The sequence below is a fragment of the Mercenaria mercenaria genome, chromosome 19, assembly GCF_021730395.1.
Source record: "Mercenaria mercenaria strain notata chromosome 19, MADL_Memer_1, whole genome shotgun sequence".
Classification (NCBI taxonomy): Eukaryota; Metazoa; Mollusca; class Bivalvia; order Venerida; family Veneridae; genus Mercenaria; species Mercenaria mercenaria.
Window position 1 is genome coordinate 32,370,778 of NC_069379.1, and position 21,353 is coordinate 32,392,130.

At 35.5% G+C, this 21,353-nt stretch overlaps 2 protein-coding genes across 3 annotated transcripts in view; both read right to left on the reverse strand.

Annotated features, from left to right (window-relative positions):
- LOC123541799 (uncharacterized) overlaps positions 1-18,897 on the reverse strand; it is a 326,932-nt gene extending 308,035 nt beyond the window's left edge. The window contains exons 1-4 of one of the 2 annotated variants that reach the window (XR_008368569.1): positions 18,593-18,895; positions 14,493-14,750; positions 12,671-12,844; positions 7,713-8,005 (exon numbers count right to left, since the gene is read on the reverse strand). The gene's annotated coding sequence lies outside the window, so the exon portion shown is untranslated. Of the gene's footprint in view, positions 1-7,712; positions 8,006-12,670; positions 12,845-14,492; positions 14,751-18,592 lie in introns of those variants that run through there. The other variant, XM_053531038.1, reaches the window with a different exon arrangement.
- LOC123542253 (complement C1q-like protein 4) overlaps positions 1-21,353 on the reverse strand; it is a 323,111-nt gene that overhangs the window by 225,874 nt on the left and 75,884 nt on the right. The window lies entirely within an intron of this gene.

The following is a 21,353-nucleotide window of genomic DNA, read 5'->3' on the forward strand; positions in this document are numbered from 1 at the left end:
TGGAGATCATCTCCCGCAGGCACATATCCCCGCGATAACAGGTGTTATCATCTGAAGGGTTAATGCAGACTTGATCACTCCTGATCAAATTGATAGACGCTTATTAATTTAAAACTGGTGATACATGTACGGGCCGTCACCTAATAAACCGAATCGGGTCCAATTTTCAAACGAGCACTGTTGATTTCTCAGACTTCCAATCATAAACTCATTTCTTCCCTGTGATCTTGTAGAAAATACTAACAACATTAAAAAAAAACACCATTAACATTATAAACAAACAATCTTAAAATGAAAGTTTTTCACGATACAAATTTTTATCCTTCTGCTTTCTGTTTCATACACTGGTAACGGCTGACCGAATCGGGTCCAATTTTCAAAAGACCACTTCTGAATTTCCAGACTTCCAATCATAATTTATTCCTTCCTTTCCTGTGTAAAAATACTAACAACAATATATATATATATATAGACAACAGGGCTCCGGAAATTTTGATAACTCAGTCGGTCCAAAACGAAAATCCTGACATCGGCGCTACCCCACCCACTGCATTCCCAATATTACATATTTTGTAAAACGTGATAGAGTAAAGATATAATCATGTCATGCATTAAAACTGAGTTACCGGTCACCGCGTGTTTCCATACAATGAAGACAGTTATTCAGTGTTATGTGTGATTGTTACTTTGTTTAAATTTCGATTTTTTTCCGAGAAAATACTTGTAAGGATAAAATTACCGAGGCATTGACACCGTGTGCGTAACTAGTCTAAAAGCCAACGCACGTGACCGGTACCCTATACACGGCAGATACTTTGTGATGTTTCCTCATTCTTTGACGGAATTCTATAAAATACAATTATATGACACATATTCTCTGCTAAACAGTCTTGGTATTTTAAGAATACTCTGCCGCGGACCGAATGTGTACGTTATATGAACGCTGAGATCGAATTTCCCGCATGTATAGTACCGAAAGGTCACGCGTGTTGGCCACGGATTTTTCATTTCACTTATGTTGTACTTCAATAAGCAGCTACATTTTAAAAAGTTATATGTTCTCTTCTGATGTAAACAAAATTTCATTTTGAAACGTTTTTTAAAAGACCGATTTGATAAACAGCACCACTCCGGTTTTCTTTATCATGAACGTGTTTGCCAGTCCATTTTTTTTTTCTTTTCTTTTTTGCACCGTCGGGTTGCAAAGACGATTTTCTGCACTTGTTTCAACTGGAGCCCCAACAATGAATCTTGTAATTTTTTCAAATCAGTAATTATAAAAAATACTTTGATTGGTTTTCCGTGTGATGTCTCATTAAATCAAAGACCTATAATATACAATTATAGCTTTTTGATTAAATGCAGTGACCATTTGTTTTTTTACCATGATGAAACATAGCCTTTTGAAATAAACCATCCGTCGGATTTTAAATAAAAGAAGTGGATCCCAGTCGAAATGATTTGGATCCAGTCAGACATATTTGGAAACCAGTCAAAATGTTTAATACATTGCAGTCGGCTGTCTGCAAACATTAAAGGATGTGCCGCGCTAGTACTGATTGCGTCACGTGCTAATTACGGACCGATTATCAAAGTGACAGTCAGACTGTTTGACACGTTTATTGATTATCTGAGGGTGCGACCAACAATTTCCTGCTTGGCAGTAGATGGTGTATTGAGATATCAGACAGAAATTTATACTTTCTCCATTTTTACGGGACCGATTTTTTTTTGTTTTTTCACTTTATGAATCGGTCTGAAAAGTAAAAAATCGATCCAAAACCGACAAACCGGCAAATTTCCGAAGCCCTGATAGTCAACATTAAAAAACACCATTATCATTATAAACAAACAATCATGACAATCTAATAGAAGTTTTTCATGACAAATTTTTATCCTTCAGTTGTATGGTAAAAAATTTCATACATTGGTAAAACGAGATCTCATTCAGTTACCACGTGATGTTTGTGAGATTAGCTCTATGTGCCTTTCAAGTTGTGGGTCTGTTTATTCTTATAGGCTTAGCGCTTTGTTTTTAGGCAATGATTAGGGGTCAAGACTCCAGTACCAGACATCTAGACAAGTTCCATTTATCTCTGGACAGATGAATTAAAAATAAAATAATAAACAATGTTTTCTTTAGTATTTAAGACATGGATTGTGCTCATGAATTGTTGAATTGGTTTAAATAATGGTGACAGTCATTAATTGCTGTTAAAATTTTCTATTCAATATGCTCAGACCTTCGAGTGAGAGCAACATACATGTAATTATGATTATAAGATAAAAAAATTAAATGAAGGCAACTTTAGGCTAGGCTTAATATACTCATTTGGTTTATTGGGATGACTTATTTTATGATATGATATTTTTTTTTTCCCTCTAAGCCTTACCCATATCAGCATTTTAATGTTAGGAAAACGAAGACATTAAAAATAAAAAAAATGTCATATATACTGGTCAGACTTACTGCTACAGTACATTAAACATTAATATATTCATGTTGAATTTAACTAATAATTTTAAATAACAGACAAAATCAATATAGACATAAATCTATATAATAAAATGTAAACAGGTGTGAGGAGATATTTACCCCGACACCTGTTTCAATACGCAGCGGACGTGAACAACACTAACTTGCAGAAAGAAAACACATATACATTAAGAAAATGTCAGTGATGCAATTTTATGCTTTAATGTCGACATAAATTCATTATCAGAGATGTAATCTATACAAATACATTGTACGTGTACCAGAAAACATTCACAACAGATTTCACTGGGGATTTCTTAAGTTTGGACGTGACGGACAGCGACAGTCAGATTTATGTTATCACGCTGTCCCAAAACGTTCTGCTTTATGACAAGAAATCAGAACTTTTACCAGCAATTACCTTATACACAGTAATACAGTACATAATAAATTAATAGTACATGTACATGTTGTATATTGATGCCCGGACTAGGGGTGTAGCGATATGCTTAGTCTCACAATACAATACATATCATGTGACAAAATTAAAAAAAAATAATGTTCCTTCTCTTGGAAAGTACTTGAAATTTTGCTTTAAAGTTAAAGAAATTGTAATAAATGATACATTTGTTTAGTTGCTATCTTCAACAGTGATTGTATGGAAGTTTTCATTCAATGTCGATCTCTACTTTCCACTGTATCGTAAAACAGACCTATGATACGATACGCCAGACTATATATAATGTATCGTGATACAGTGAATTTCGATATGTCGTTAATTACACCCTTAGCCCGGACCTCTAGACCTTAATGTCTTTATTGTGTGAAGTTGTGCATTTCCGTTTTGCTAAATGAACATGTACTATGATCCATAAGACATAACGTGATGAAAAACAAAAAACTTAAAATGTCATAAAAATGATGTTTAAAGGTAATATTAAGCATGTTATACTAAGCTTACTTATAGAAGTAACACATACCTGGATACCAGCTGCTAGTTACTCTGGTTGTTGGGAAATTTTATATTAATCAGACGATAAATAGAACAGTAGGTTTTTATAGTCCCCTACAGGTGGAACACCGGAGTGGATTATAGGAATGATGCCTATTAGAGCGCAATAAGTAGATATGCATGTACTTGACTTATGCTTATAGGTCAAAGGTCAGTGTCACTATTGAAGGTCAAGAAAAATTTGTTTCTGCTGATGGATTATCTAGTGCTACACAAAAATGTTCCCCATGATGAGACAGTGTGTCAATGCTTGATCTATGCTTGTCAGTTAAAGGTCAAGGTCACTGTTCAAGATCAAGTAAAACTTTGTTTCTGCTACATTAACTGCATCAAAGGACATTTTTAGTACTACACAGAAATGTTCCCCATGATTATGCTATATGACATTGGTGTTGGTCTTGATGTTCCAACTTCCAGCCAGATGATTTTTCACTGACTTATTGCCCTTGGTAATTCAACTTAGTTTACTATAGTACCATTTCTTGTCCAGAGTATTCCTCAGCAACCACTGGCTGGAATTTATAGTAGCTTTATAGGAAGCTTCACTGCCAAGAGGAAATGCGCGTTCGAGTCAGATGATTCACTGAGTTACTGCCCTTTGATAATTCAACTTTAGTACACTATAGTACCATTTTTTTGTCCTGGACTGGAATCCATACAGGGGTCTAGCTAGGTCCAATTTTTTGGGAGAAGTCACTTCTCCCTCAAGCTGATTTAGGGAGAAGTGGGGATACTTTTGGGAGAAGTGGGAAGACTTTTCCTACTGCAATGATGTTGAGTGATTTGAAAGGTGGCTGTAATGTTCTTGATAAAAAGTATTGATGTGACCATTCATTTTCTTAGTCAGATCATTTCCCATACAGTGGTTATTGTTTCGTTAAAAAATTCTGAAAAAAAGTCGTTTTCAAAATTCAAGCCGATTCTGTAAATGTAACACGCCGAATTTTGGTTATATCTTGTATGAAGTGTTTATTATTAAAACCGAGTCATTCACCGAGGAATGTCAGTATCTCACTCGAATAAAACTGAAAGTAAACTGTGTAATCTAGAAATACATATTCAAATAAATTCATCGATGGAAGTCAATTTAAACATAGTTAATACATTACATGTCGTTCTTTTATCATAGATAACAAATAATTGTGTACCAAATTCCAATTAATCGCATGGTTAATCAGCAGTTTCTTTTAAAAAAAACTTTGATTTTTGCACTCAAACATGTTGACAATTAACAACGAAGTGTCAAAGATGTAAACGCGACGCTAATTGGCTGAACACAATCAACGAGGTGTATCGGATAATTTGATTCGCTTTCACACTTCTCGGGAAAATCTCGCAAGTACCTGAAGTAGGCGGAGCTTAAATTATGCTCCCGGCGTGTGTTTGTGTATTCAGCACTCGATATGACACCATGCAAGTTGTCAACAGTCCGGGTAGCACTAATTAGTGAGTGCGGAAATCAAAGAAAATCGGGCGACTTGCATTTCGCTTTGAGGTTAGATTTGAGCGAAGTTTGAAGTTCTAGAGCGCCTATTTCGCTCAAGTCGCCCACTCGCGAGAGCCCTGCCATAGAAACTTCATCGGAAGTTGCATATTATCTTCATGTTTTGGTCGAATGATTATCACTGAGTTACTGCCCTTTGATTATTCAACTTTAATGAACTATAGCGCCATTCTAGTCAGGATATTTCTTGGCAACAAAAGGTAGTGCGCATTTTTAGCTCATCTGAGCACAAAGTGCTCAAATGTGAGCTTTTGTAATCGCTCTGTGTCCGTCGTCGTCCGTCTGTCTGTCAGTCGTCCGTTGTCAACAATTTGACTGTTAACACTCTAGAGGTCACAATTTTGGCCGATCTTAATGAAATTTGGTCAGAATGTTACCCTCAATAAAATCTTGGATGAGTTTGATATTGGGTCATATGGGGTCAAAAACTAGGTCATCAGGTCAAATCTAAGATAAAGCTTGTTAACACTCTAGAGGTCACAATTTTGGCCCAATCTTAGTGAAATTTAGTCAGAATGTTACTCTCAATAAAATCTTGGAAGAGTTCAATATTGGGTCATCTTGGGTCAAAAACTAGGTCACTAGGTCAGATCAAAGGAAAAGCTTTTTAACACTCTAGAGGTCACAATTTTGGCCCTATCTTAATGAAACTTAGTCAGAATGTTACCTCAAAATAATCTTGGACGAGTTCGATATTGGGTCATCTGAGGTCAAAAACTAGGTCACCAGGTCAAATCAAAGGAAAAGCTTGTTAACACTCCAGAGGTCACAATTTTGTTCCAATCTCAATGAAACTTAGTCAAAATGATACCCTCAATAAATTTTGGACGAGTTCAATATTGGGTCATCTGGGGTCAAAAACCAGGTCACCAGGTCAAATCAAAGGAAAAGCTTGTTAACACTGTAGAGGCCACATGTATGACCATATCTTAATGAAACTTGGTCAGAATGTTGATCTTGATGATCTGTTGGTCAAGTTCAAATCTGGGTCAGGTGGGGTCAAAAACCAGGTCATATCAAAGGAAAAGCTTGTTAACACTCTAGATGCCACATTTATGACTGTATCTTCATGAAACTTAGTCATATTGTTAAACTTGATGATCTTTAGGTCTAGTTCGAATCTGTGTCATGTCACTTCAAAAACCAGGTCACGGGTCAAATCAAAAGAAAAGCTAGTTAACACTTTAGAGACCACATTTATGACCATATCTTAATGAAAACTTGGTCAGAATGTTAATCTTGATGATCTTTAGGTCAATAGGTCAGGTGAGCGATACAGGGCCTTCATGGCCGTCATGTATCTTCATCTTATGGTGGGATAATATTCTGGACAGTGAGATTCTAATATTTTATTAATTCAACATGAGTATTTTTTAAAACTATATCTGCCCAGTCAGCGGATTCCACTTTTTAGCTCACCAGAGCACGAAGGGCTCAAGGTAAGCTGTTGTGACCAGTCATTGTCCGGCTGCGTTCGTCATGCGACATGCATCATCCGTCAACATTTACCTTGTTAACACTCTAGAGGCCACATCTGTCACCCAATCTTATGAAACTTTTTCAGAAAGTTTGTCTTGAAGATCTCTTGGTCAGGTTCGAAACTGGGCCATGTATGGTCAAAAACTAAGTCAGTAGGCCAGATCAAAGGAAAATCTTGTAAACACTCAAGAGTCCACAGTTTAAGTTGGAAATTCATCAGAATTGTTTAAAGTGTTTGTCTTGATGTCCTCTAGGTCAAGTTCGAATCTTGGTCAGGTGGGATCAAAAACTAGGTCACCCGGTCAAATCAAAGGAAAAGATTGTTAACACTCTAGAGGCCACAGTTGTAACCCAACCTTTATGAATCTTGGCTAGAATGTTTGTATAGATGATCTCTAGGTAAAGTTTGAAACTGTGTCAGTTAGGATCAAAAAACAGTTTAGCAGGCCAGATCAAAGGAAAATCTTGTTAACCTCCATAGTTTAAGTTTGAAACTCATAAGAATTGGTCAGCATGTTTGTCTTGGTCAAGTTCGAATCTGGGTCATGTGGGTTTAAAAACTAGGTCACCCGGTCAAATCAAAGGAAAAGCTTGTTAAAACTCTAGAGGCCACAGTTGTAACCCAATCATCATGAAACTTTGTCAAAGTGTTTGTCTTGATGATTTATAGGTCAAGTTTGAATCTGGGTCATGTGAGGTCAAAAACTAGGTCAGAAGGCCAGATCAACTCTGGTGAGTGATATAGGGCCATCATGGTCCTCTTGTTTCTTTTAATATGCAATAATCTTATTTTGGTGAGCATCCATTGGGTTTACCATTATTTTCTTGTTATTCTATGCCTTTTATTCTCGGTAAAAAAGGAAAAAGACAATCAAACAGACATGAACTCATCTTTAGACGTATGTAACATTGCATTAAGTTGATATTCATGCGGATACTTTCATCGGTTTATGGCTTTTATTGTTTTGCTAACATGCAGATTAGAAAAAAAAAATTGTCTAGTCAAATACGGAATATATAATTGATCCAATACAGTAATATATTGGACAGTCACGTGGTACAAATGTGATTCGCTGAGAAAAATATGTATTCAATGATATGTGTATATTCTAGATGCAAATTTATAATTAAAATTCAAAATCTCACTGTTTTGAGAAAGAGAAATTTTAAAATATAATCTTCCGTTATATTTCATGTCTTCTATTTAAGCCCGCCGCATTCAGCACTTTTAGTGCTTTGATTTTTGGTTGGGGCGGGGTTTATATGACATTTTAGTACTTGCACACCTAATGTGTATTCAGAAGCTACGCTTCCTCTTGATCACCGTCCTCGCTGCCTCTCAGAGTCTCATAATCTCCTCTTAGCTCAACAGACTTTACACATATGTATCCACATATTGATACTAGAGAAACCAATAACGTGGCACTTCCGGTTATTGTATACGCATAAAATGAAAATCCGAACGACAACTGTTTCTCTTTGTGGTCAGAAGCGAACTTGACTGTGACAAGACAACAAGATAAGCTCAAAATGCCTGAAAATAAAAAAAAAAGAAAATTGTATTGCATTTAATAAGTAGTAACTATAATAGTTGAATATGAGATGATCTCACACATTTTTAAAAGAACAAGAGGGCCACGAAGGCCCTGTATCGCTCACCTATGACCTAAAGATTATCAAGATTAACATTCTGACCAAGTTTAATAAAGATATGGTCATAAATGTGATCTCTAAAGTGTTAACTAGCTTTTCCTTTGATTTGACCCGGTGCCCTAGTTTTTGACCCCACATGACCCAGATTCGAACTTGACCTAAAGACCATCAAGATAAATATTCTGACCAAGATTCATGAAGATACAGTCATAAATGTGGCCTCTACAGTGTTAAAAAGCTTTTCCTTTGATTTGACCTGGTGACCTAGTTTTTGAACCCAGATAACCCAATATTGAACTCGTCGTTTATTGAGGATAACATTCTGACCAAGTTTCATTAAGATTGGGCCAAAATTGTGACCTCTAGAGTCTTAAAAGCTTTTCCTTTGATCTGACCTGGTGACCTAGTTTTTGATTCCAGAAGACCAAATATCGAACTCGTCCAAGATTTTATTGAGAGTAATATTCTGACCAAGTTTCATTAAGATTGAGCCAAAATTGTGACCTCTAGAGTGTTAACAAGCTTTTCCTTTGATTTTACCTGATGACCTAGTTTTTGACCCTAGATGACCCAATATCAAATTCTTCCAAGATTTAATTAAGGATAACATTCTGACCAAGTTTCATTGAGATTGGGCTAAAATTGTGACCTCTAGAATGTTAACAAGCTTTTCCTTTAATTTGATCTGGTGACCTAGTTTTTGACTCCAGATGACCCAATATCGAACTCGTCCAAGATTTTATTGAGAGTAATATTCTGACCAAGTTTCATCAAGATTGGGCTAAAATTGTGACCTCTAGAGTGTTAACAAGCATTTTTCCCTTTGATTTAACCTGGTGACCTAGTTTTTGACCCCAGATGACCCAATATCGAACTCGTCTAAGATTTTATTGAGAGTAACATTCTGACAAGTTTCATTAAGATTGGGCCAAAACTGTGACTTCTAGAGTGTTAACAAGCTTTTCCTTTGATTTGACCTGGTGACCTAGTTTTTGATCCCAGATAACCCAATATTAAACTTTTCCAACATCTTATTGAGGGTAATATTCTGACCAAGTTTCATTAAGATTGGGCCAAAATTGTGACCTCTAGATTGTTAACAAGCTTTTCCTTTGATTTGACCTGGTGACCTAGTTTTTGACCCTAGATGACCCAATATCAAATTCTTTTAAGATTGTATTGAGGGTAACATTCTGACAAAGTTTCATTAAGATTGGGCCAAAATTGTGACCTCTAGAGTATTAACAAGCTTTTCCTTTGATTTGACCTGGTGACCTAGTTTTTGACCCCAGATGACCCAATATCAAACTCTTCCACGATTTTATTGAGGGTAACATTCGGACCAAGTTTCATTAAGATTTGGCCAAAATTGTGACCTCTAGAGTGTTAACAGTCAAATTGTTGACGACGGACGGACGACGACGGACGACGGACACAGGGCGATCACAAAAGCTCACCTTTGAGCACTTCGTGCTCAGGTGAGCTAAAAATTGAATTAAATTATTATATTTAATGGATCAATATCCAGGAAGAATATAAATGTGATTGCCTGGAACACAATTTCTTCTTTTTAAGTTTTAAGTTTTCTTTATTTATAAAGACCTCTCCAGATTTATCTCACAATGTAAAAACTGTGAAGTGCTAGTATTCGATGAAAAAGTTATTGTGTAGACTGAAATAGGAGTGATTAAAATTGAAATAGGAGGGACGGTAACTGGTAATATTGGGTCTATATTTCGATAAGCAATGATAAGGACAAGGGCGCAAATGTTAAAGTTCCAAAGGGCTTTAATTTTACGTTGAAAACAGCTGAAAACATAGGATATGCATAACTAATTGGTCAGGAAAATATCACACATGAACGTATACAGTCAGTCATAAAGGGAGGTAATTAAATCAATAGATTCAATAATACTGTCTATTATGTAAATCAAATCTTCAAACCCGCTACAAATATATTAGAAAACAATCATTGGAAACGGAGTTCAACATGAAAAATAAAACATTTCATGTTCTAAACAAAATGTGTTGTTGAGCCACATCTTATGGCAACTGCGATTTAAAAATGGGCATTATGTGCGTTTAAGATCTCAAACGATTATTCTAATCAGTTGTTTTTTTTTCTCCAGTTTAGTAGTGAATTTACCGCCGAGCTACAGGCTTTCCAATGGGCCTGGAAAGAAGTTGTGGCAAACGGTTGAGCTAATCATTTCCAATAATTATATACTAAATACATGGGTGTATCTACACACATTTATCAGAACGTTAGAAATGCAAGTGTTACTTTTGGGTCTTGGCACAGATATTTCGGTGTTTTTTTTTCTTTTTGAAAACGAGGCTTGAAATATGGCGGTCGCAAATTTTCAAATTAACCAGTATATGTGCCAAAATGTCACAGGGTGAGAAAATGTGCAGCCAGACCGGGACTCGAATACGGGGTCTCGGAATACCGTTCCGATGCTCTACCGAGTGAGCTGCTCGGCCGCCTGCACACTTTCTCCCCGTTCTAATATTCAAGTTTTATACCGTGACAGACGCACAACACACCTATTGGGAAACGTTATGTCATTCGGAAACCCTGGAAATCTGAAGTACCACCAAAGCTTTAAAATCGACAAAGGAGCTATGAATCTAATGTTTGTGCATGAGATAGTTAATATTTCAACATAGGTTTGTCTCAAGTAATTTAGATCCATTTAATGTAGAGTGTTAGATCTTGTGGAGTTCAAATGGTTCCCTTTTCCTTGTTGATGCGTGACAGGTCATGTTTTGGTAAACGTTTTGGTCAAATATTGTATTCATCCTTTGATCGATGGCAAGGAGATTTTTACATTTAATCTTTTTCGATCATCCTTCTCTCACTGTTTCGATGGTGTTGGTCGCTATTTAGATGTTGTTCTCTTGCTCTTTGTTTGTTGTTTTTTCTGTTGTTTTTTTTCTCGTGATACCAACTCTTTCGTCTGACAGGCTACTGTTAGCATCCATGCATAACGTATCTAAAACCTGGTGCATTTTAGACCTATGGACCGCCTACGAAATGGATCTATTTTGATTCCCAAGTGAGACATTGACTTTAAAGCTAGGGACAACACACCTTTGCGTCACGTTAAACATTTAGGTCACGTTACCATAAAACCCTTGACGGATAAAATATCTCGACCGGTCACGACCTTGAAAAAGTGTAATAAAAATGAAGAATACACAGAAGCACACCAAACGAAACTAGAGCCGCATAGTAAATAGGTAAGTGAATTACAGATGTTTGATCGTATACGAAATAAAAATCACAAAGTTTGACTTTGTCCTTTGTGCTAGAGACGTAGGTGATGTTTGCGACTTGTGAAAATTTTGCCAAATTACCAGGCATTGAAATGATGTTGATTAATGAGATAATTGTTGACCCTTCAAGGTGTTGATGCCCTAGTGTGACACAAGACTAGGAAGGAGCACATACGTCTTCTACAGTCCTAGCTCATGCTGTTACTAAAATTGAAGTACTAACAAAACAAAATCTTGAACTTGAAATAAACAAAAATGATTTTACAAATACGAATTGGAAGAAACTTTTGTTTATATCAATAACTAAAGTTTTAATATCTAATTATAGCTGTGATAAAAAAGAATGATAACTCTTTTTTATGCAAGTACTTATGAGCAGAAATATCTAATAATTTACTTCCCCTGCAACAGTTGAGTGGAAAATGGAAAGGGTTTCAGACACAATATTTAAAAAGAAGACAATTAGGGCATATTCTTATGTGTTTGTTCTACCCGTAAATAACTGCTCAGCTTATTTATGGTACAATATTAACGTTGAACAAGCCGTTATTACAATGAAATATCACTGACGATATTACATTTTCAGATACTACAGTTTTGCTTGCATCAAAAAGTCACATTTATGAACAAGTGTTGTAATACCTGAAAGGTAGGATTAGTAAAGGTGCAATTATATTGATCTGTATTTACAATGCCTGCATATTATAATGAACGTTTAGTTCATACTAATTTATTTTTGGACGATTGTGAAACAAGTTCTACAACTTATATTAATTACTCAAGACACCTCATTCCTGATGGAATATATCGACACGAGGGTATGAGAGAAGAGGCCAATTTCCCTTTTTAATGATGAGCGTCAAGCAAGGGAGCTACTGGTACCATTTTTCACGTCTTTGGTATGACGCGGCCGAGGATCGAACCTAGACCTCTCGTACTCAAAGCGGGCGCTATACCACTAGGTTATCGAGGCGGTTACGTTTATGCCGTACTAAAATGTAAAAGGAGAACCCTGTATGCATTGACGCATCAAAGTAACCACAGCTACAAAGTTACTTGAACATCTCTTGCGGAAAGACTGGTTACAGAGTACACCCTGTATGATGCGATATTGACATTAAAGCTGTGTCTTGTGCATTGTATGGCGAACATTTTTGATATGCTATTTCGAAATTTTGTAATTAAGCATTTATTGTTTCGAAAATCATTTTCACATAAAGTAAGTAGGTATCAGATCTTACTAAGCTAGTGCCTAACTTTTACTTACCTGGTATCAGACTTATCAACGAGATGATACACACAAAGCATACTTTACAAGAATTGAGAGTTATACTGTGACAGCAAGTTCGGCAGCACACTCCAAACCCAATAATCATCAGCAAAAACAGAATCACACTGGACGTTATCTCGAGCACACATAAACACCTGCTGTCTTCATACGCTGCAATGAAATTAAAAACGTTATATTCGTTTAACATAATGACACTGGACGTAATCTCGAACGAACGAACGTACGGACTTCTTTCTACTAGGCAGCAATGAAAATAAAACCCGTCAAAATGACATTGGACGTTATCTCGAGTCACATAAATACTAGTCGTGTTTTTTTGTTCGCTGCATCAGAAATAAAACTGTTATATTTGTTAAACACAATGACATTGGACGTTATCTCGAGTACACATAAATACCCGCTTTCTTCATTCGCTGCAGCAAAAAGAAAACTGCTATATTTGTTAAACACAATGACATAAGACGTTAACTTGTGTACACATAAATACCTTCTTTCTTCATATGCTGCAGCAAAAATAAATTTGTTTTCTAAGAAACATTTTTCATAGGACTATCCACTTTTCATTATAGTCAATGAAAATTTATAAAAAAACCCAACTTAATTTTATCATTCCTAATAAAAAATAAATCAGTGGATTATTAAAGATACCTTTGTTTCCTGTAGATAGAATGTATCTTAACCATTATCATGCTGGACACGATTGATTTTGACTTTGCGTAGATCATGATCACCTTTGCACATCCGTACAGTCTGATCAAAATCTATACCGTTCGCCATTCAGTCAGTAACCTTTTTTTGGTTATCACACCTTTTAACAGTTTATGGTACTGTCCATTTTGAAAGATGGACAAGTTCATTATTGAAGTTTAGCAGGGTAAGGATTAAACCACATGCATTCCCTGACTATAAAATTGCTTATCGTAAACCTGACACAGAAATGCACCTGTCAATATTTTGCCCGCCCGGGGGAGCGGCGGGCATACACGGGACTTTAGACAGAAGACCATTCCCGACAGGCGGGAATTTGACAAACATTTGATGTACCAACCAGGCTCTAGGGTGGGATTTAGACAAAAAAGGTTGTCCCTAGGGTGGGGATTTAGACAACAAAATTTTTGAAATGTCAAATTCCCCCGGGTCGGCCCGCCGCCCCCCTGGGCGGGCAAAATATTGACAGGTGCAAAACTTTCAGATTGTCTTCCCCAATCATCAAAATTTTAACATTCGCCATATGACCTATAAGTGTCGGTGTGACGTTAAACCCAACAAAACCAAAGCAAAACAGTATGATTTCAAAATTTACTTTTAAGAAACAGAAAAAACTACTGTATGGTATAGTCTTGTTGTTTTTTTTTTTCACTGTTTTGTTTCCTGATTTCTAGTCTATGTATATTTCATGTTTTGTGTAAACTATTGCTGACTGATTCAAATAACACGTATGCCAGATATGTTTAATATTGTATGTATATGTCGATGAGCTGATATATGCTTAAGACTAATAAAAGATATGTTATGTTATGTTATGTTATGTTATGTTATGCTATGTAGTCTTTTGAAGAGCTTTCTGTTTTGGAACTAACTTGGTTAATATTTGACCTGTCTGTTCTTAGACTCTTTTAAAGGTCTGTTATGAAATAACCGAAAGTATAGTTCTAAAATAATTTATACGTAAATAGTATAACGTTACATATTTCAAATTTATATTACATCTGCAATCTGTGATGAACTTGCTCAAAAGAAAGAGTATATCTGACAACGTAAAAAAATATTAATAAATCCAAAGCAAACTTTTACGTACCCGAAGTAAAACATCCAAAAAAAATATTTTCATCTAGTGATGTGCTATTTACCAGCACCCACTCATCAATAAGTGTAGCTGCAAATTGGAGCCAAAAGGCAATCGGTAGAAGAACGGCTGTTCCAGATGCGGCACAGATTTTAGAGCACCTTGAAGAATATCTGCAACATCCCTGTAAGATCTCTTTCAGTTCAGCAAAAATAGTTGTTGCTATGTACGCATTTATTTTTCCATAGAAATGTAATGGTATCGCTGCACCTTTATATCAAAATACATCAATTTCAGTTTACTTTTATAGTAACTGTTATTCATTAACGGGTGGATTGCACATTTTAAATATCTTCATATACTCGTAGTATAATATAACATGTATATCTGACAATAAGAAACATAAACAGTTAAGTAAATATCAATATAAACTAAATGTCAATATGTTTTGGTGTTTTGCGCTATAACAAAAAAAGCATGATCAAAATATAATTTTGTCAAAAAGGACTTAAGAAGCATAGGAAAACAATCTTACCTGATAAAAAACACTAAAGTAAATTCATAATCAACTGTTACTAACTAAAGGCGTTTTATACACTGTTGTCCATGTTATATAGATCTATATATGTTCTAAGCAAGAGTATTTTGAAAGGCTGTGAACGCCAATTTCTTCTTTTTCTGTCACATGATAAGTTTTACATCCATTTGAGAAATTTTAAATAAGACCCTTGTATATAGTACAACGATGTTTGAAAAAAAAAGATTTCTTGTTGTAATAAGTGATACATTTTAATTATAAGTGTTCACATATTATACAAATCGCTGAATACGCATGTACATTTGCAGCGATAATTCATTATAAACGCTGAACACAAATGATTCTGTCTTTGCGACCAATGTAGATCATAATCAGCCTGCACATCCGTCTGGCAAACAAACACGTTCGAATTAGGCATTTCTGGCCTATCACGATGCTGACTTGGATGTCGTATGCCGATTAAATACTGGGGGTTTTCTCAAATGCATTAGTATATATACGCATGTAAAGATACAGGGCTGTAGCAAGCGGTTATTTATTTCCAAGGATCATTAAAAATTGTTTTAGAAAATAAATCAGATACATTTGTTACAATATCATATAAAAAATAGAGCATTATTTTACTTCTTTTAATCGTTCGTGTCTGCGAACAGTTAAGAGACACACGTATGTTCACTGTTTGTAGGGTGCCTCGATGCATGTTTTAAGTTCGGTGCTTTCCAATACTTTTGTACATATATTGTTTGCGTTTATATATTATATTAGAACAACTGTATATTTAAATGACTTCAGTTGTTGGTATTATTATCGACATTAAAGGATTTATATATTTATTAATCGACAAAATGACTTGAGATGAAATATGGTGGCAGATTTGTGATATTTCGTTATTTTGATCTGTCGCAGCGATACAACGACAAACGTCGTTATGGTGTCCTGCCGAACGTCGCCACGCATAATGTCGCCCTGCCGAAAGTCGCTATGGCGCCCCGACGAAGGTCGCTCAGCCGAACGTCGTAATGTAGCCCTGCCAAACGTCGCCCAACCGAATGTCGCCCCTATAAATGTCACACCGACAAACGTCGATATGGCGCCCCGCCGAACGTCAGCCCGCCGCCAAGTGTTGTCCAGTCAAACGTCGTTTCCGCCTTCCGGAATAAATTGGAGATAAAAGATTGTAAGATTTTAACCTGATAGAATATTTGTATGTCCTTTATGAAGTGTTACCAAAGAATATTGCTCAATCTCACCACCAATCCCCTGCGCAAACTTTCTCACACTACGATCTTAAATTACACGATTTTTCTTGGAATATAGATGAAGGGCAATTTTCGCGCGTATGTGCGTGCGTGCGTCCGTCCGACCTTCTTATCTTTATCCAGATTATAAAATTGTCTAACATTGGAAATTCACCTTACTCTTACCTCAGCCAGATGAATTGTCGTGCGAGCACCAGGCCCCTCTCCGAAAGGTCAATGCTACACTTGAGTGAGTGGGTTTGGCAAAGATTATGGCAACTATTATCCGAGCAGTAACTTTAATACTGAAATCTGTATTACTTCCTCAATGATACGCTAGTGCTATGCAAAACAAAGGCCCTGAAGTCAAGGCGGGCGACGTTTAGTAGGGCGACTTTCGGCAGTGGGACATTCGGAGGAGTGACAGTCGACGGGGCGCTATAACGACGTTTGGCGGGATGACGTTAGGAGGGGCGACGTTTGGTGGTGGAACATTCAGCGGGGCATATTTGACGGGACGAGACGTTCGGAGAGGGACATTTGACTGTGCGCCATAACGATGTTCTGCGGGGCGATCTTTGGCATGGCGCCATAATGACGTTTCTTGTTATGTTGCTGCGACAGAGCAAACACCATACAAAAAGAATGGTAGCAAAAAATACAGTGACATACCGTGATACAGTGATTCCACTTTTCTTACGTGCGAATACGGATATGCGGTCAGCTCGTGATAAAACTGAAACTGAAACTGTTTCATTTGATTAAACGCCTATTTTTACGCAAAACATATTCAATGGCGTTTTACAAAATACGAAATATTTAGCATGGGTTGGAGCTATATAACTATCGAATGTCGCTCGATCGGCCTGTCATGTGACTTCCAAAAAATGACAATACAGACTGTCGGTCGATCAGCCATATGGCTTTCAAATAAATACTACCACCAAAGTATCGTGCGGTCACCATATGGCTACGTAGGTGGCATTTTGCGTGGACAGTGCGAAATCTGGAAATGGAACTTGCAATGCCTGCTATCGCAATTCAGTTTTATCATAGAATTGTTTAGACGAAATCTCGAGATACTAAGTCTAAATTTTGAGTATTAGGTATTAGAAAATCCAATTTTTCCAACTTGTTGGGTTTCTTTTTTTTTCAAATAAAATTTTGGTGCATTTTCACTCAGTCTTTGTAATTACTAAATGGATTTGATTCAGTCTAAAAAAAAAGAAATTAATCTACATCATCACCAACATCATACAACACAAGGTTCATAACTCATGCACTAATATTTCATGTATTTTGCCCTCTTGTCACTGTCAAGCTGGCAAGTATTCAAGTTGGCTGAATTATGGACGTTTTAGGGATTGGCTTTGGTTTAGTATATGTTATTTAATTCGAAAGGTCGATGTAGTAAAACGACATTTCTAGTAAGGTATATAAAACATTAGAAATATAGGGCTAGAAAGGTACGTAACTCGAAATTAAGAGTTACATACTTTATTAAATAACACGTAGCTGGCATTAATGCTATTTCGTTTCGTGTAATGCAGCCTAAAATTCTATAGTTTATCTATTTATTTAGACTAGCTCCTAGACTATGATATATCTTTTTTTTTACATTTTTATGATTAAATGTAGTGAACTGAGCAAGTCTATATTCTATGTCCAATATCATAATATCAACATCATTCCTCTGTGAAAATCTCTAAAATAGACTGGCTTTTGTCTCTATAAAATTAAATTCGTCAAAAAAGAAAAAATGTAGAAATATATTATTATCAGTCTAGTGGCTAGTCTACTATTTATTCTACGTTTATCCATTATTTTACATTTATGTTTGATTTTTTTACATTTGTCTTTATTGAAAACATGGTTACACAAGTCTGAATTCAAAATGACTTCCTGACGGGAAATTCATATACGTGTACAGCTTCACTCTAAAACGTTAAAAAAACTAAGCGATGACATACCCAGAATAAGATATTAACCACCAGATTGGTATGAAATAAATAAATAAATAAAGTCGTGCCATTAATGCTACTCTTACACCACGTTATATACTTGAGTATTTTGAGATGTCCCCTTATACAGGTAAACAGGTAAATACGTCCTTAATCGGGTATACAACTCGTCATCGGGATAGACTAAAAATGCCTATTACACCAGGAAGGGATACTAATCTGGAATCCTTTTTAGGCGTAAATGGACGCATTACTTCCCTTGGCGCTAAAAGTAGGTCATTTTGCGAAACGTGTTCTAATCGGCAAGACAGTACGCGGTAAATCCTTCTCTGTTTATATAAAAGAAAATCTTAAAAGTGTTAGAATGATACTTACATTGCAGACTGGTTTTCTAATTAATATATATCCATTTAGTTTTAACCCTCAGATAATTTGAAGCCGAGCGAGGGTTTTTCCAATATGACTCACAAAGCATCTGATATTAAACCGAAAATATTGACCTATAAATATAAACAATAAAATGTTGAAGTATGTCCTAAAATACGAGAAGAAAAATGTAAGTTTAACAATACGTTTTCAAATCTAGAGCGTTCTTTAAATGTACGTAACTTCATTACTAAATTGTTACCAAAAAGTTAAAATGCAATAGTATTTTTCTGTATGTATTTCAAACCCTGAGTGGTTTGTATACCAATCCCATTTATAGGACAAGGGGTAAAATGGAAGTGTAAGCCACTGTTCTATGGTGTTTTGTTGAAAATAAAATAACAAATAAGAACATCTCAACAACTCTGCATGAATCAAGGGTGTTTCATACTTTAGAATGGTCAATCTAATATTTCTAATGGAAAGTTTGCAACAAAATGTATAAGAGACGACTTTACCCAAGACATTTCTGAGTACCACACTTTTGTAAGAGCTTGCTGACAATCCTAGAAATATCTGTATTTCAACACTAGTTTTTAAACAAGACTAACGCTATCACAAACTATGAAATACTAACTTTCATGACATGTCATCCAAACTTTCAAACGAAATTTAACAGGGGCGATAAATGGGTCTAACACACCTGGAATCTTATAGGAAGATATTTGATAAATGTATTGCAACTATATATTTGTAAATACTAATAAAAACTTAGTAAAAGAGGATTGAAGACAAAAATCTGGTAAAACACAAAACATGTTACAGATTTGATTTATCTCTCTATTTAAAGTTAATCACTACGTATTCTTATTGGATAGTGTGACGACTACTAGTCTGTGCTGTTTATTACAATGCCATTCACATAATGCATTGAGGAGGTTGTTTTTGTCTTGCAATTTGCATAGTTGTCCCTTTACAATTACGCTCATATGCGATTTATTGAGTACAGTGTACTTTTATATAACTCTGACAGACCTAAGACAGCCATGTAGCCATGTACTTGGTCACTTGTATTGTGGCTTTTTATTTACATTGCTTTGCCAATATCTTTTTTTTTAAATTGAGAGTGTGTCCAAAACGTGACATTCCTTAGTCTTCCTTCAGGCAAAGGTCAGCAAAGGTCACGGTAACGCGGTAATGCATTGAGTACTCGCTTTTTGTCTGTATTGCTTTTACATGTTTATTGTAAGTTTTTTTTTAGTTTTACATGAATATCCTGCCTTCCTCCTCACATCCTATTTCCATATTCATTTGATTTCTTTAGAAACCGAATGTCTTTTTTGAATTGGTATTAAGAGCATCATGTAGACTACATCCTTTAACTATAGATGAGTATTGCCTTTCAGTGAGTCTTCTCTTACAGATATTCAATGGCCATGGTTCTCTGAAATATTTTATCTTTAGAAATTTAGAAAAAAATCCCCATCAAATATGTTAAACTTTACTAAAAATATAAATTAATTGAGTTTATGTAGAGGTACATTCATTATAAATGTTATGCAGTAACAGTTGATTGTTAAACAACTTCCATTTTTTTGTGGTTGTACACATTTATAAAGTGTTTAGCTGTACGTGTAAACAGTTACTTTTTTAAAATATATATTGCATTGCGCTGTTGATACAAATATACTTGTTAATTTTATATTTACATAAAATATATCGATGGCATAGTGCTATAGGAAATAAGTGGTAGTTAACACCTTTTTGAAAATTTACATTTTTGAATACTGCAGATCAGTGCGCATGTACTGGTCTTGGTCCCATGTCCATATCATAATTACAAACCTCGCTATGAGGTTTTGGTAAAAGGTGATAAGTAAAAAATGTTTAATTTGAAGTGGTAAAAAGGTGTTAACTACCATTTACCACCTTCTTGTTTTATGGGCATACAGAAGTATATTTCATGCTAAAAGGTAATAAGTGGCAGATATCACCTAGAAAATTTACAGAAAAATGATCATGAAATGGTGTATATACCACTTACGCCCTTTTAGCATTAGATTTTCAATTAACAACATTAACGTTATAAATACTTATAAGTTCGAATACTATAAACGTAAATACAATTACATGGTGAATTGTTTGGATTAGGTATCGTTCATTTTAGGAAAATCAACTTGAGATTTATTTATCTGTTGACGAACAGGAAGAAATGTGAGTGAATGAAAATCTTGTATCACTTAGTTAAGAATAATGCCATTGTTTGATGTTATGAGGAAAGTGATTCAAAATCATTTCTGTTTAAACATAAAGCGTCTTTCAAGTCCATAATCTTCAGAACCGAATTCCAAATTGCCAAGCCTTTGTAGAGCCATAAAGCACTTTTAAAATTTTCGGTTACTTTGCTTATTTATTACAAAAACACTGTTGTGAATGTACATTAATATGGATTTTAATCTGAAAGTGACTAAAATCTGAGCTGTGGAAGAAGTTTAGTGAAAATTAAAGACTGATAATGACTTTAAAAAAATCCCTGATTCAAGTTATTTAACTAATTTAAGAACAATAACATGATAAAGTTATAATAAATTTGGGGTTACCTGATACAAGATGTATACTGGCAGCACGTATTACCGTGGCATTAAGAATTCAAATGAACATATTTGTAAAATAAGGCAGCATTTTTAGCTCGACTATTCAAAAAATAAGTAGAGCTATCCCATTCGCCACGGCGTCCGCATCACACCTCGGTTAAGTTTTTCATACCAGT